General features: G+C 35.4%; 1 non-coding gene across 1 annotated transcript; it reads left to right on the plus strand.

The window, feature by feature from the left end:
* Positions 1-798: 798 nt before the first annotated feature.
* Trnat-agu lies at positions 799-872 on the plus strand. Its single transcript has one exon. It is a non-coding gene; the product is annotated as a tRNA-Thr (tRNA).
* Positions 873-13,107: the final 12,235 nt, after the last annotated feature.

Consider the following 13,107-nt stretch of genomic DNA (forward strand, 5'->3'; position numbering starts at 1 on the left):
TCAAGGATTGATTCACCTTACTTTTTCAGGATGACTGATAGACATTTCAAAGATATGGGTTTCTACGGTTTAATTATATAGTTAGTGATACTCAACCCTAAAATTTTCATTCATACTGCACAAATATCCAATTTATGAAATCTAGATTGTGTTTAAAGTTCAAGGTAGAATTATTTAACTACTACATACTGTTCTCGTTTCAGATCACCAGGAAATCCCAACTTCTCTAACGAGCCCGGGTAGCTCAGTCGGTAGAGCATTGGACTTTTAATCCAAGGGTCCAGGGTTCAAGTCCCTGCTCGGGCGAAACATTTTGCGCTTCTAAATCAATAATTTTGAAATCGAATATGAACAATGTCATATATCCCTTTTATTGAATACAAGACAAATATCTAAAAATTAGTGTAAATAAATATTTATTGAAAGCATTACACATTTGTCAGGTTAAAAACTAAATCAATAAGGTGAGAGTTGCCGTAGGCCACATATAACTGAAACTGATTATCGGAGGAATTACTTATTATTATGGAGAATGTCGTTAACTTGCTTTAGCTAATAATTTTCTATTATTGTATATTTTTGTCATTGCAATGTAATGATAGATAGCGTTGATAGCGACTATACAATTAAAATTTTTTTCGATTAAAAAGTAACTTTTTTCATTTGCATTAACTCTTCAACAGGCTTAAAAATTTACTGAAAAAGATGAAAGTTCTATTTCCAAAATTTCCTATGAAATAGCCAATATATTACCCAAGCATTTCCTCAAATACATATGATATATACTGCTGCACAACCGGCGCCGTGGCTTAGTTGGTTAAAGCGCCTGTCTAGTAAACAGGAGATCGAGGGTTCGAATCCCTCCGGGGCCTTTTTTGTTTTTGTCATGCAGAATTTTGAATTGAATGATGATTATTCTGCAAATTCGTACTCTTTCAAAATGGTTTTGAAGTGTTAGTAATTAATTTATCACTAATTTCAATATAAAGTTTGACTCTCGATATCTTTTGTATGATTATTAAAATACCCAGTAGGTATTTCTATATTGTGTTTCCATTGTAAGTAAAACTACCTGGAAAGTCGCTCTATACCTATATTTCGTCAAACCAAAAAATAATCGTAACCGTATCTATTAGAGCTGACTGCTGAACTGAGAAGGTGAATTGAACTCTGTATATCAACTACATTTTTGTTAATTTTTGCGAAGATGGTTACTCCTTGCCCGTTATTATCTCTGAATAATTATTCGGGTTGAGTTGGATTGATATTTTACTTCCGAATTCGTAGATATACATCAAGGAAAAAAAAAGTAGTAGGTCGATGCAAATTTTCGCCTTCCTATTCTCAGAAATCCATCGACTACTACACTATCCTTCAACTCATTGCCTGGAACTAAGGAATCTGTTATAAAAGCCTTCAGCGAAGAATCATGACTATGCATAAATTTAAATGGGTGTAATATCCGCGATGAACGAACGAACTAGAAGGCTTATAGTTCGGTGTATTTAAAATAGCTAAGGGCTACAGAGATATCGACAGCCAGGCGAAAACAATATAATAATATGGGTCCCTAATTGGGACTAGAGCTACCGACGTACGCGGATGAGAGAAGACGCCAGTGGCGTAGACGCGATGAGACGGGACGAAGATGTGAAGAACCTGAACGTTTTCTGATTCCGCTTGATACTTCTTCAATTACTCGTCATGAATTTTGATAATTTGAGGGAATAATTATCGCAGGAAAACAGCTGTTCTGGTGTCGAGGTTTTTTGAGCTGATTTTATATCAATTTGATGTCCTCATTGATGTATTCATTAGTTATACAAAATACAATATTATGTCGAACTTACAAACAAAAAAAACATTGAAGAAATCAAGTCACTCAACACTTCGAGAGCTTCTTTTCCGCCACATTCTTGAATGTTTTTTTAACAGTTCGTTTTTAAACTCCAGCAGTAATCTGCCATCATGTGCCTGTTCCATCTTCTTTGGTAGCGGTCCTCCATAACTTTAATATCTCGGTGGAATCTTTCACCTTGTTCCTCACTCATGTCTCCTAAATTATCAGGTAAACGGTCTAAGTGGCTGTGTGCATGTATAGTGTATTTTAAAACTCATATTGCACCTTAAGCATCTTACTCAATCTTGCTTATGGTCGCCTAGAAAATTTTCTACAACTACAAAAAATGATTTCCAAGCTTCTCCTTCAACATTATTAATTGAATTTTTGAAGGCAGGATACTTGATTAATTGCCTTATTTGTGGGTCGTCAAATATCCCTGGGATAACAGAAATTCATGAAAAACTTTTATGTCGATCAATTTAACAATACTATCCTCCTGAATTTCGGTATGAATATTCGAGTGATTATTTTACACATACAGATTTTTTTCACCCTGGCTCCTCTGTTGTTTATAATCCTCATGAAGTTGTATATGGGGTCTGAAAATATCATTATGAATATGGATACGTAATTTTGACTGCGTCAAAGTTTTTTGAGTTAAATCAGTATTTTTTAATTTTGCGTGCCTATACATCATAGAAATGCACGCTGCTGCAAGTGAAAGTGTTGGAGAATATCCAAATTTATCCATTTCTCGGAGCGCACAACATTGGGGCCTCTCTCACGACACATTATGGCTTCTCTTACGACACATTATGGCTTATTCTCATTTGGTTTCGCATCTCCATCCGTATTAGTTTCAGTCGACACAAGAATAGGAGGCAGATGACCATGGAATGGGTAGGACATATGCCGATTGGGTACTTGAACAACAACGTTTGGATAACGATTTTCCGCATCGAAGTTTCTTCAACGACGAAGCACATTTTTCACTTAGTTCCTATGTTAACAACAAAATAACCGCTGAGAGGTCATTTCATCCACAAAATGTTACTGTTTGTTGTGCAATTTGGTCTGGTAGAGTGAATGGCCCAAACTTATTTGAAAATGAGTCTTATTTGACAGTTATTTGAGTTTTGTCTCACACTTTGAAGAGATCTGTGCCTCTCCTTGTAAGTCACTGAGGTTCATGTTCAGCAGCTTTGGGGAATTCAATGATTTGTTTGATCTTAGGAACGTTTACTACCCGCTTGTTGTTAGTAAGTTGAAATATGCTAATTTGATATGGTTTCCAATATATGCAATTCCAGAGAAAGTTTTTGGAGTATGTCATGTTCAAGAGGACAGGGAGATATTCTAAGCGTGATGTTGATCTTTTGGGTATCATGGAGTTTTGGCTTTATTGCAAGAAAATTTATTATGAAGTTATAACTAGGAATTCTTACTAAATAAAGCAATATTATTATTATCATAAAAATCCCCATGGACAGTAATTTCTTCTTTCGGCTATGTGAAAGTCACAACAACGTCTTGTGATTTATGTTTGGATTATTTTCGTGGGGTTATGCGAAAGATCGTGTTTGCGCCAATAATCTTCTTACTATTGAAGATCTGAAAACCAACATCCATTAGGTTAGGTTCTCTGCCTAAGTCAGCAGCTTTCCGTGATGGGAGTACTTGTAGTAACTGCCTGCTGTAAATAAGACACTGAAACTAAGACTGACTAGAAACTGTGGCGTGGCTAATCGTAGCTAGCTACATTCCCCATACCTAAACACTCCCATGTTCCCTAAAAACCACATTCCTGCCATTACCTCGCCACTCCTCATAACATCCTCTAATGTCTATCTTTCCAAGCGACAGGTTCTATCAGAACGAGCAAGAAGACAAGAGAAGCAGAGCAGCCAGCCAGCCGGCTGGATCCACCAAGAAGGAGGTAGAGGTGCAGAACCGACCAGACAGAGGCCACAATAGTAGGTCGAAATTATTGACAGGTCTATCATAACGAGACAAAAGAGGCCGGGAAGGAAGCAAGAAGATGCCAACTGTTGGATGTGAGTAAGTTGTGAAATAGGGACTATTATGTTTCTGTTGGTGCCAGTTTAGGACCTAGAGTGTAATTCTCGGTACACTATTCGACTTTAATGTCCTCGAAACTAAGGAAACGAGGATAAAGGTATGTTAGCACTCTGCTCAAACCCACTGCTCACAGTCAAAACTACTGAACTCCCTTTTAAAAATCCCCATCCTTATAACTTCCCTGTACAAACTAAGGCTGATCAGAACTTAGGGTTTGCGTTAGTTGTCCAAGTTCACAAGACCAGGGTCAAAAGGCGTCTCCTTGTGGATATAAGTTCTAAAGGAGGAGGTTTGTCGACCAAGTCCCTGTGGGGAACTTCCTCAGGCTTGAGTTTCGTAATCAGAGCTATGGGGGAAACCACGGAACGAGGAAGGTCATAGGCCATTTTTTCAGGCTACCTTAGATGACTCTACCACCTTCAAGGAATTGTTCCTATAGGGCAGGACAGCGCGAAACAAGAAGGATATTTCGCCGTAGAGTACCAAACCCTTGGTGAGCCGGCCGCACTGAGGCTGAACGCGTTGGTGTCTTTGGAACATTTTTCTACTGGTTCGGCGGAGGAGTAATGGAGGTTTTCAGTGAGTATTCCACAAGGATTGAGTCCTGTAAGAGATCACGCAGAGAGCATTTAAATGAAGATGTATACCACACATACCTAATGGTAAGGTCCAAGCAGTTTATGAAAATAAAAATTTGATCGATATTATGAATGAAAGGGTGTTTTATTCACTTTTACCTTTTGAAATAAGTATGTTCATCAGAAATTATGTAGCCCGATGTGTCGAACATTGATTAATGGACAATTCGCGCCCGCCACTGGCTTGGGAGTATGAAAGCTGGCCCACGAAGAGCTGGGGGTTTATTTCTTCAATTGACTATCAGGGGAAGCTCCAAAATGGAACAAATCGCCCAGGGAAACAAATTCGAATCGACAGCAGCGCGGCGCAGCGGTATCGCATTCCGAATTACTCGATTGTTTCGTTCGGGCCCGCTTTTGTTTTCATTTTCGTCAGATGCTCAGATGTTTTCGGCGTCGAATTTATGCAAAATGCGGACAAACTGAAGGAACGAAACTTGTAAATGAACGGCTGAAAGGGGATCTTATCGTCGGTATTCGAGGAGGTTTCTGTTATTGATTCATTCCGAACAGGAAATGGGTTATAACTTGGTTTTGGGGGGGTTTTGTTTTTATTATAGGCGGAACATCCGACGAAAAGGCCCTTCATAGTAAATTTCGTCAATTTTTCCTAGAACTATTAGGGTTAAGGCGGTGAATTTCTTGAAATTAATAGTTGTGAAAATAAGGGTGAATAAACATTATAACTTGTTTTCTCAGATATAAATTTTGTTGGACTGCTGGGATTCACTTGTTGACTTTAAAAACCGGATGTGTGGTTATCCACAAATGTGAATCTGAGTAAAATCATGTTGTCTCTCATTATAAGTAAAAAACAGTTATTATTATATAGGTTTATGTTGAAATTGGTGTAATATTTTGATTTATCATTTTCATTCAGGAAAAATTTGAATTTTATCTATCGAAAAACATTTCTACTCTGTTCCGAATGTTGTAGTGTTAGGAATTCAAAAATGATATGAAGAGATTCGGATTCATAAAACTGTAGCATGAGATTGCTAATTCGTTCATTTATGGTTTCATAGCTATTTGCATAGTTTCAGAATCTTATTCATGTATTTTAAAGGGTAAAAAACGAAGTGAAAAATTTCAAAATGAAGGATTTCTAATAATAGGTACCAATATAATATTAAAAAAAAACTCATTTCGTTCTATAAATGAAAGCAGGCAATTAACGATGGAAAACGATGACGTTTTATTTTCATGACATTTTCCATGGCCAATTTACACATTTACTGCTGTATCTCCTCGATAACTTCACCTTTGAGGCCTTAAATCGATTGTGGAGCATTGACAATGACAATCTTTCTCGTAACCGCAAAAAATCTAAGGGTGTTAAACCACAAGATCTCGGTGGCCAATTGTAATCAATTCTTCGAAAAATAATATAGCCAGAAAACTCTTCTTGAAAAATTGCGACTGTTTCGTTTATTATGTGGCACGTAGTACCGCCTTGTTGAATTCCCAATTCCAATCATAAAAAATCATAAATCCAGCACGGTTGCCAATTCATTTACCGTAACAATTGTACCTATTAGCCTCATTTTCGGATAAGTGAGATTCAATCATATCACCAGCTTAAAAACCGCTCCAAACGTTGACAAGTTGAGAATGGAGAGGCTTTTCAACAATCATTCTTGGATTTTCCAAGCCCCAAATGCAACAATTTTGCTTATTAACATAGCCTCCGAGGTGAAAATGGACCTCATCATTGTAGATGTTTTTTCGATGAGAATCCGGATCATTTCGATGAATCTCATGGACCCAAGCAGCGAAGATACAACGTTGCTTGTGATCGACCGACTTGAGTTCTTGTATTAACTGAACTTTAAATGCCTTAAGACTTAAGCCTTCATTCAAAATTAGCTCTAATGTTATTTGTGGAATGCCAAATTCTCAAAATCGACTAACCTAGGTTTTCGTCAACACTACAAGCTACAGCAGCAATATTCTCAGTTTTTCTCGAGCAACGCACATGGTTTCGATTCTTCACATCGCTAACCTGTCTCAACAGCTCAAATTCTTCTACCAGTTTCACTATTGTTGTCCGAGCAGGTGCTTCACGACGAACTAAAAGTGCAAAATTTCCACAATTTTTGTAGTGAATTTGAACAATTACAATATGTTGTTGAAGTATTTATTGTCTCTTGTTCAGTAATGGCGTAGGTTTTACTTGTCGATTGTCAAAAAATGATAACTTCAAACTTCAAAAGTAACAGCTGCTCATATCGCTGGCTATTCAAAATAAACCTCTTATTGGAAATCACTTTAGCTCTTGCAGAAATCCGAATCCTCATAGCCTTATTCAAATATTTTGAAGGGAGCTAAGATAAAATCAAATCAAAATCATTTTAGATTGAAAACAAGAAATTCAAAATATTATTCTAAATAGGTACCTATTATGTTTTCTTTATCATTTTTTCTGGATTGTTTCCTACTTCGACATAACGTTCGGATTCCAAAACAAATAATGTCAATTGAAAACCGCCCAGCGTTAAATTCATTACAACATTTTTTACGAAATTTTTGACGAATTGGGATATTCCAGATGAAAGAAAGTAGTTCCTTTTGTCAAATTTGCAGTGTTGGAAGATCAGATGAGAAGATAATAAAGTTTTAAATTCGAAATGTTTTGAATCGGATGCAACGAACATCTCCAAATTCTACCGGAAACAATCGGTCCATCCTATTCATGCCTTCAGATCGTCCCGAATATATCCCCCTCGTATCTTTTCTTTCTGCTCATTTCCCTCGCGTTTTTCCAAACGAAACGTCTGACAATTACGGGAACGTCAGCGACATCGACTCCAGAATAATTGGAAACAACTTGTGCCCGTTCAATCTCCATATCTAATTGAATTTTAATTTACGATCTTTCGGATGGACCGACGTGGAAAACCGGCGGAAAATAGGGGCGGTGGTGGGGATGGATTTCCTCGATTTTTCTGTCCCATTTCTCTTCGTTCCACGCGGATCCACGGGCTGGCTTATTCCCTTAGGTTGAGTTTGATTAGGTTATTTAAAAAATGATTTTTTTGACTGGATGAGGTTATAGGAAATTCAAGCTTTTCATTACAAGTGTACCCAAATAGATTATCCTTCTAGTATGGATTTCTCCAGAGAAGAAGTGTTTCTTCATTTCGTCATTCAAGGCTGACGCTAGAGAAAAAGGTCTAGAAAAATATTGTCGAGTTTTAGTTCAATAACTGTAATAACATGATTTATAAATTAGAAACATTCAACTTGAACAGATGAAATGAGTGACTTTGTTAATTATAAACAACAGACCTATTATATTGAAAGATCGGTATTCACCACGTTTCAATTCTGTTGATTTATTCATGGGATAATATTCGAAACTGCTTGCAGCAGAACTCGATCTATGTGAAAAAGAAGTAATCAAGTGAAATAAATTCATAAAAATATGCATAACAAATATACAGTAGATTCTTGAGGTCAAAAGAACCACTCTTTTCCTTTACAATTTTTTTTTCCGATTCGGCCTGGATGAAAAGATATAGCCATTTTAAACTTTCATAATGAGCTCTGCCACACTGCCACCCCTGAAAACCTGCACAGTGAAGTTTTTCCAAGCATATAAGATTATGCCATTTTAACCTTGGAAATGAGCTACTATATTTGAAAAACCATCATACATTCTCTTTAAATATTCCATTTGTTGAACGAAGTAGTATTTATAATAGAATAAAAAATAATTTCGTTGACGATAAAGATTGAATACTTTTCTCTTGATTTTCTATCTCATTTTCAATAATAATATTGAATTGAGCTCACAACCGCCCATATAAGCTCTGATATTTATATCCATTCAATTATTATCGTTGTTTATTTCATGTCGTACAACCTTAAATTTTCATATTGAATAAACATAATGATACCCATCTATGAAAGTTCAATGTGTGATCTTCAAATTACGAGTTCTGTCATCGAAGATTTGAAGAAACAGAATATCGAAGTTCCGTTCATAATTTCAAGAAATTTGAGTACTATTTCCCAAAAAATTGTGTGGATACAAAATAAATCACAAAATGAATAAAAAAATAAGGCATTTAATTTGTTTCAGCTATCTCATATGAAAATTTCCATCAATATTTTGAAAGCCATCAGTATGAAAATATGGAAATGAATTGAAAGAATGTAATGGCTATGTATTCAAATTCAACGAATAATGGATAAGTTAAGCTCCACTTATAATCAAATTTGATCTGTAAAGGGTACCTACACCTGAACTGAATTAAATCCAAAAATTTATCTCTGCACTGCAACTTGCCAATAAAAACATGTTTTGCTATAAACTATATGCTGTTTTTCGCGTAATAAGGAAGGTATAATGAAGTGAATAAAAAAAAAAGCAAATGTGTAAGTTTAATTCCAACCTGAAAATGGAATTGCTACCCTCTATACACTGTGTCCCTAAAGTATGGACCAAATGCATTTTTATGTAAACAGACCATTTTAAGAAATAATCCTGAAACACGTCAATTTTTGATTTTAATTTACTGTATTTTGAAATAATAATCTAATATACAGAGTGAATTACTTTCGAGTAATGACGTGACCGTATTTTTTTTCAAATGGAACACCCCCATTTTGTTTCAATTTTCCGATTACACTAGCTGAGCTGATTCCAAAAATGTATCACATGTTGATTCCAATTGGTATAGGGTGGACGAAATACAATAGTTTTGTGTGTGCTCATAAAGTAACGCGTAAAAATACTTTATCAGTTGAATTAACATTATTATCAAAAATACTTATTGTCTAGCGGTAATTGGTTTGAATGTAACACCCTGTAGTTTGTTACATTTTTAGATTAATAGAATTAATAGAAATGAGCTGTTTCCAAAGATGTTTGGTACTTGTGGTCTAGCAGATAGAATATGAAAGAAATTATTTCTTATCAATTTAAAAAAAACATAGTCGTCTAGTTTTTTGTGAAATGTCATTATTTGTTTATTGCCGCTAGACAATAAATATTTTTGATAATATTGTTAATTTAACTGATAACTAGTAACGCGTAACATTCTTACGCGTTACTTCATGAGCACACACAAAACTATTGTATTTTTGTCCACCCTGTACCAATTGGAATCAACATGTGATAGATTTTTGGAATCAGCTCAGCTAGAGTCATCGAAAAATTGAGTCAAAATGGGGGTGACCCGTTTGAGTAAAATGACGGTATCGTCATTACTCGAAAGTAATTCACCCTGTATATTAGATTATCATTTTAAAATACGGTAAATTAAAATAAAAATAGACGTGTTTCAGGATTATGTCTTAAAATGGTCTGTTTAGCTAAAAATGAATTTGTTCCATACTTTACGGACACAGTGTAGAGTGTTTCAAATTTTATAAAAAAAAACAGGCAATAATTGCTACACCCAATATCTGTAAATTATAGGTTTTTATTCGCAGACGGATTACACACTAACAGCAGAAGTCCTTCAAAAAACCGTCCAAATCGGACAAGTAATTTTGACGGAAATGTATCAGTTTTGCCTAATTTTAGTGGTGCGTTGATTTATTGGCGAAGTGTTTGTACTACTCTAATTATTTTAGAGTATGGATAATGGTTTATTCTTTATAAGTCATGCTTTCTTTTATTACATTTGGTGTAGTTTTCTTTGATTCTTCTTGTTGTCTGAATAAATCTCCAGTGATCCAAATATAATGAAGAATGAAAACGAAAAAATCGATTGCCAATTGATGTAATTGAAAATTTGAAACAGGACATTGTGGTTCATATCTACTGATTTAATCGAGTTCACGAACTTGACCGTCATCAACTTCCTACCTAGACTTGCCATCCGACGGATTAATCCAGTTCTCCACCAAAGCCCTAATAAGCCGTCGAAATCCCATAAATCTAGGAAAATATCAAACGGCGCATTCTCACATTAATCCGCAGAGAGCGTGAAAACCCGTAAGTCCGTCCGTCTGTCATTAATTGATTTGCTGGCCCGAGCGCATTGCCGGACCACACGCAGCTATCTCGGGAGCGGACTGGTGCAACATCTCGAGAGCCTTCGAAATTAGAAATATGATTTCACATGTTATTTAGACTCCATAAATCAGGATGTGGCCGTTCTCTTCTTCGACTTCGTCTCTCTCTTCAGTGCCGATTTATGCATTTCTGTGCTGTGCTGGATTGTCGGACTGTACAGGGTGGGCAAATTTCGATGTTTTAGCACTACAACTTTTGAACCAGAGGAGATAGACAAAATCTGATACCCACTTCTCGATCTCTTTTTCTGAGAAACTAACAAGGGTAGTATTCATTTTTGGCCACCTTATTTTGTTTTCGAGTTATAAGCGAAAATTGGAAAAATGACGATATCGAAAAACATTTATATCTCCGCTAATACTGATGATAGAGCCCTGAAATTGAAACATTATACAGGCCCTTTTTTACGTAGAATCCAGTGGCGTGCTCGTATTTCCAAAAGGGTTTTTAATTACGAAGCTATGACCCGAAGTTATGTTTTTTCAAATGGGAACAGTAGATTTTCGTGCCATTTTCTGAAAGCTTGATTTTTCCTGATTTCAAAAATATAACATCGTATGATTCGGATCAATATAAATAATAGAAAATGGCCAAAAACCTCTTTTCACCTAAGAGTCTCAATATTTCTATGGTTTCAACTGTTGATGAACACAGAAAAATTGAGCTTTCTATAACAAGAGCAGTGTCCTTCCGTCAATCTGATTATTTCTATGCTTTTCACTTATTTCTACAAAATTCGAATCTAGATATGTTTTATAAATTTTTTTATCTGAAAATTGATTTGGAAATAACGAAGAAACCACAACATCGAATTTTTCAATCGAAAGAGTTGTATTGAGATGCATGTATCAGGAGATTATTTACATAGGTCTCCAGAATCAATACACACAAGTACCAATCCATTTTAAACAGCATATGAAACAATGCATATATGATTGAACTTTTAATTACGAAGGGACAAACAAGAAATAATATTTAACCTAATAATGATAACAATTGCACAATGCACAGTCGACACCTCTTCTCGATATTTCAATAGATGAATATTTGAAACTGTGTTCAAGCTACCTAGGAAACTTTTTCCAAGTTCGTTTATCTTTTCGAAACTATTTGTATAAAATAAATATAGATTCGAATTTTGTAGAAATAAGTGAAAAGCATAGAAATAATCAGATTGACGGAAGGACACTGCTCTTGTTATAGAAAGGCTCATCAACAGTTGAAACCATAGAAATATTGAGACTCTTAAGTAAAAAAAGGTTTTTGACCATTTTCTGTTATTTATTTTGATACGAATCATACGATGTTATATATTTTTGAAATCAGGAAAAATTAAGCTCTCAGAAAATGGCACAAAAATCTAGTGTTCCCTTTGAAAAAACATAACTTTGGGTCATAGCTTCGTAATTAAAAACCCTTTTGAAAATACGAGAACGCCACTGGATTCTACGTAAAAAAGGGCCTGTATAATGTTTTAATTTCAGAGCTCTATCCTCAGTATTAGCGGAGATATAAATGTTTTTCGATATCGCCATTTTTCCAATTTTCGCTCATAACTCGAAAACAAAAGAAGGTGGCCAAAAATGAATACTACCCTTGTTAGTTTCTCAGAAAAAGAGATCGAGAAGTGGGTATCAGATTTTGTCTATTTCCTCTGGTTCAAAAGTTGTAGTGCTAAAACATCGAAATTTGCCCACCCTGTACATGGATAGGGGTGTTGATATTGGATTTAAAGAAAGTTATAAACTCAACAAGGAGTTTTATTACTTCCAGGATACTTGATTTTATTACACGAAATGGGATTATTAACCATGGAACAGCAAAGGATTTGGCATTTGCAACTTCTTGGCTGCAAGTATCTCAGCTGTTTTCTGGGTGGTCAAGAATATCAAACTAGAACAATTTCATTTTATGTATTCCAACACATTGAAATGATATATATTCTAATTAATAGTCATCAAGATTATTGAAAAAATGGAATAGCATCCTAGATATAATCCATAAGCTAAAGTCCACTCACTCAAAGTAAAAATTGCGAAAAATACTAACAGACAAAGAAACTGCAACACCCAGAAGAGCTGTTTAAATTGAAAATTTTTTTTTCGATGAAACATAGATAGTATAGCAAGGAATGAATTTGAAGAAAAAATCGTGAACGTGTTCTCATGTAAGCAATTTTTGTTAATTCAATATTGTAGACGTTTTTTGCAAGTTTTTTAGATAGATAGATGATAGCTTTATGCATTCTCATAAACATATATCCAAATTTTACAACATACCATGCTGTTCGAGGAGATCCGAAGTCGATGTTTAGTTGTTCTTGAAATGCCTAGAGCACGTGTACACAGAATTTATCGCCAACTAAGTAAATTTGAAAGAGGTCGAATTATTCGTCTACGGGAGGCGGGGTTGTCATTTCAAGAAATCGCTAACGTACGAACGGAAATCCAACTACTGTTATGAGATGTTGTCAAGCGTGGTTTGATAATGCCCAACATCGAAGAAGAGTAGGCACCGGA

Source organism: Harmonia axyridis, chromosome 3, assembly GCF_914767665.1.
Source record: "Harmonia axyridis chromosome 3, icHarAxyr1.1, whole genome shotgun sequence".
In the NCBI taxonomy this organism is placed as follows: domain Eukaryota; kingdom Metazoa; phylum Arthropoda; class Insecta; order Coleoptera; family Coccinellidae; genus Harmonia; species Harmonia axyridis.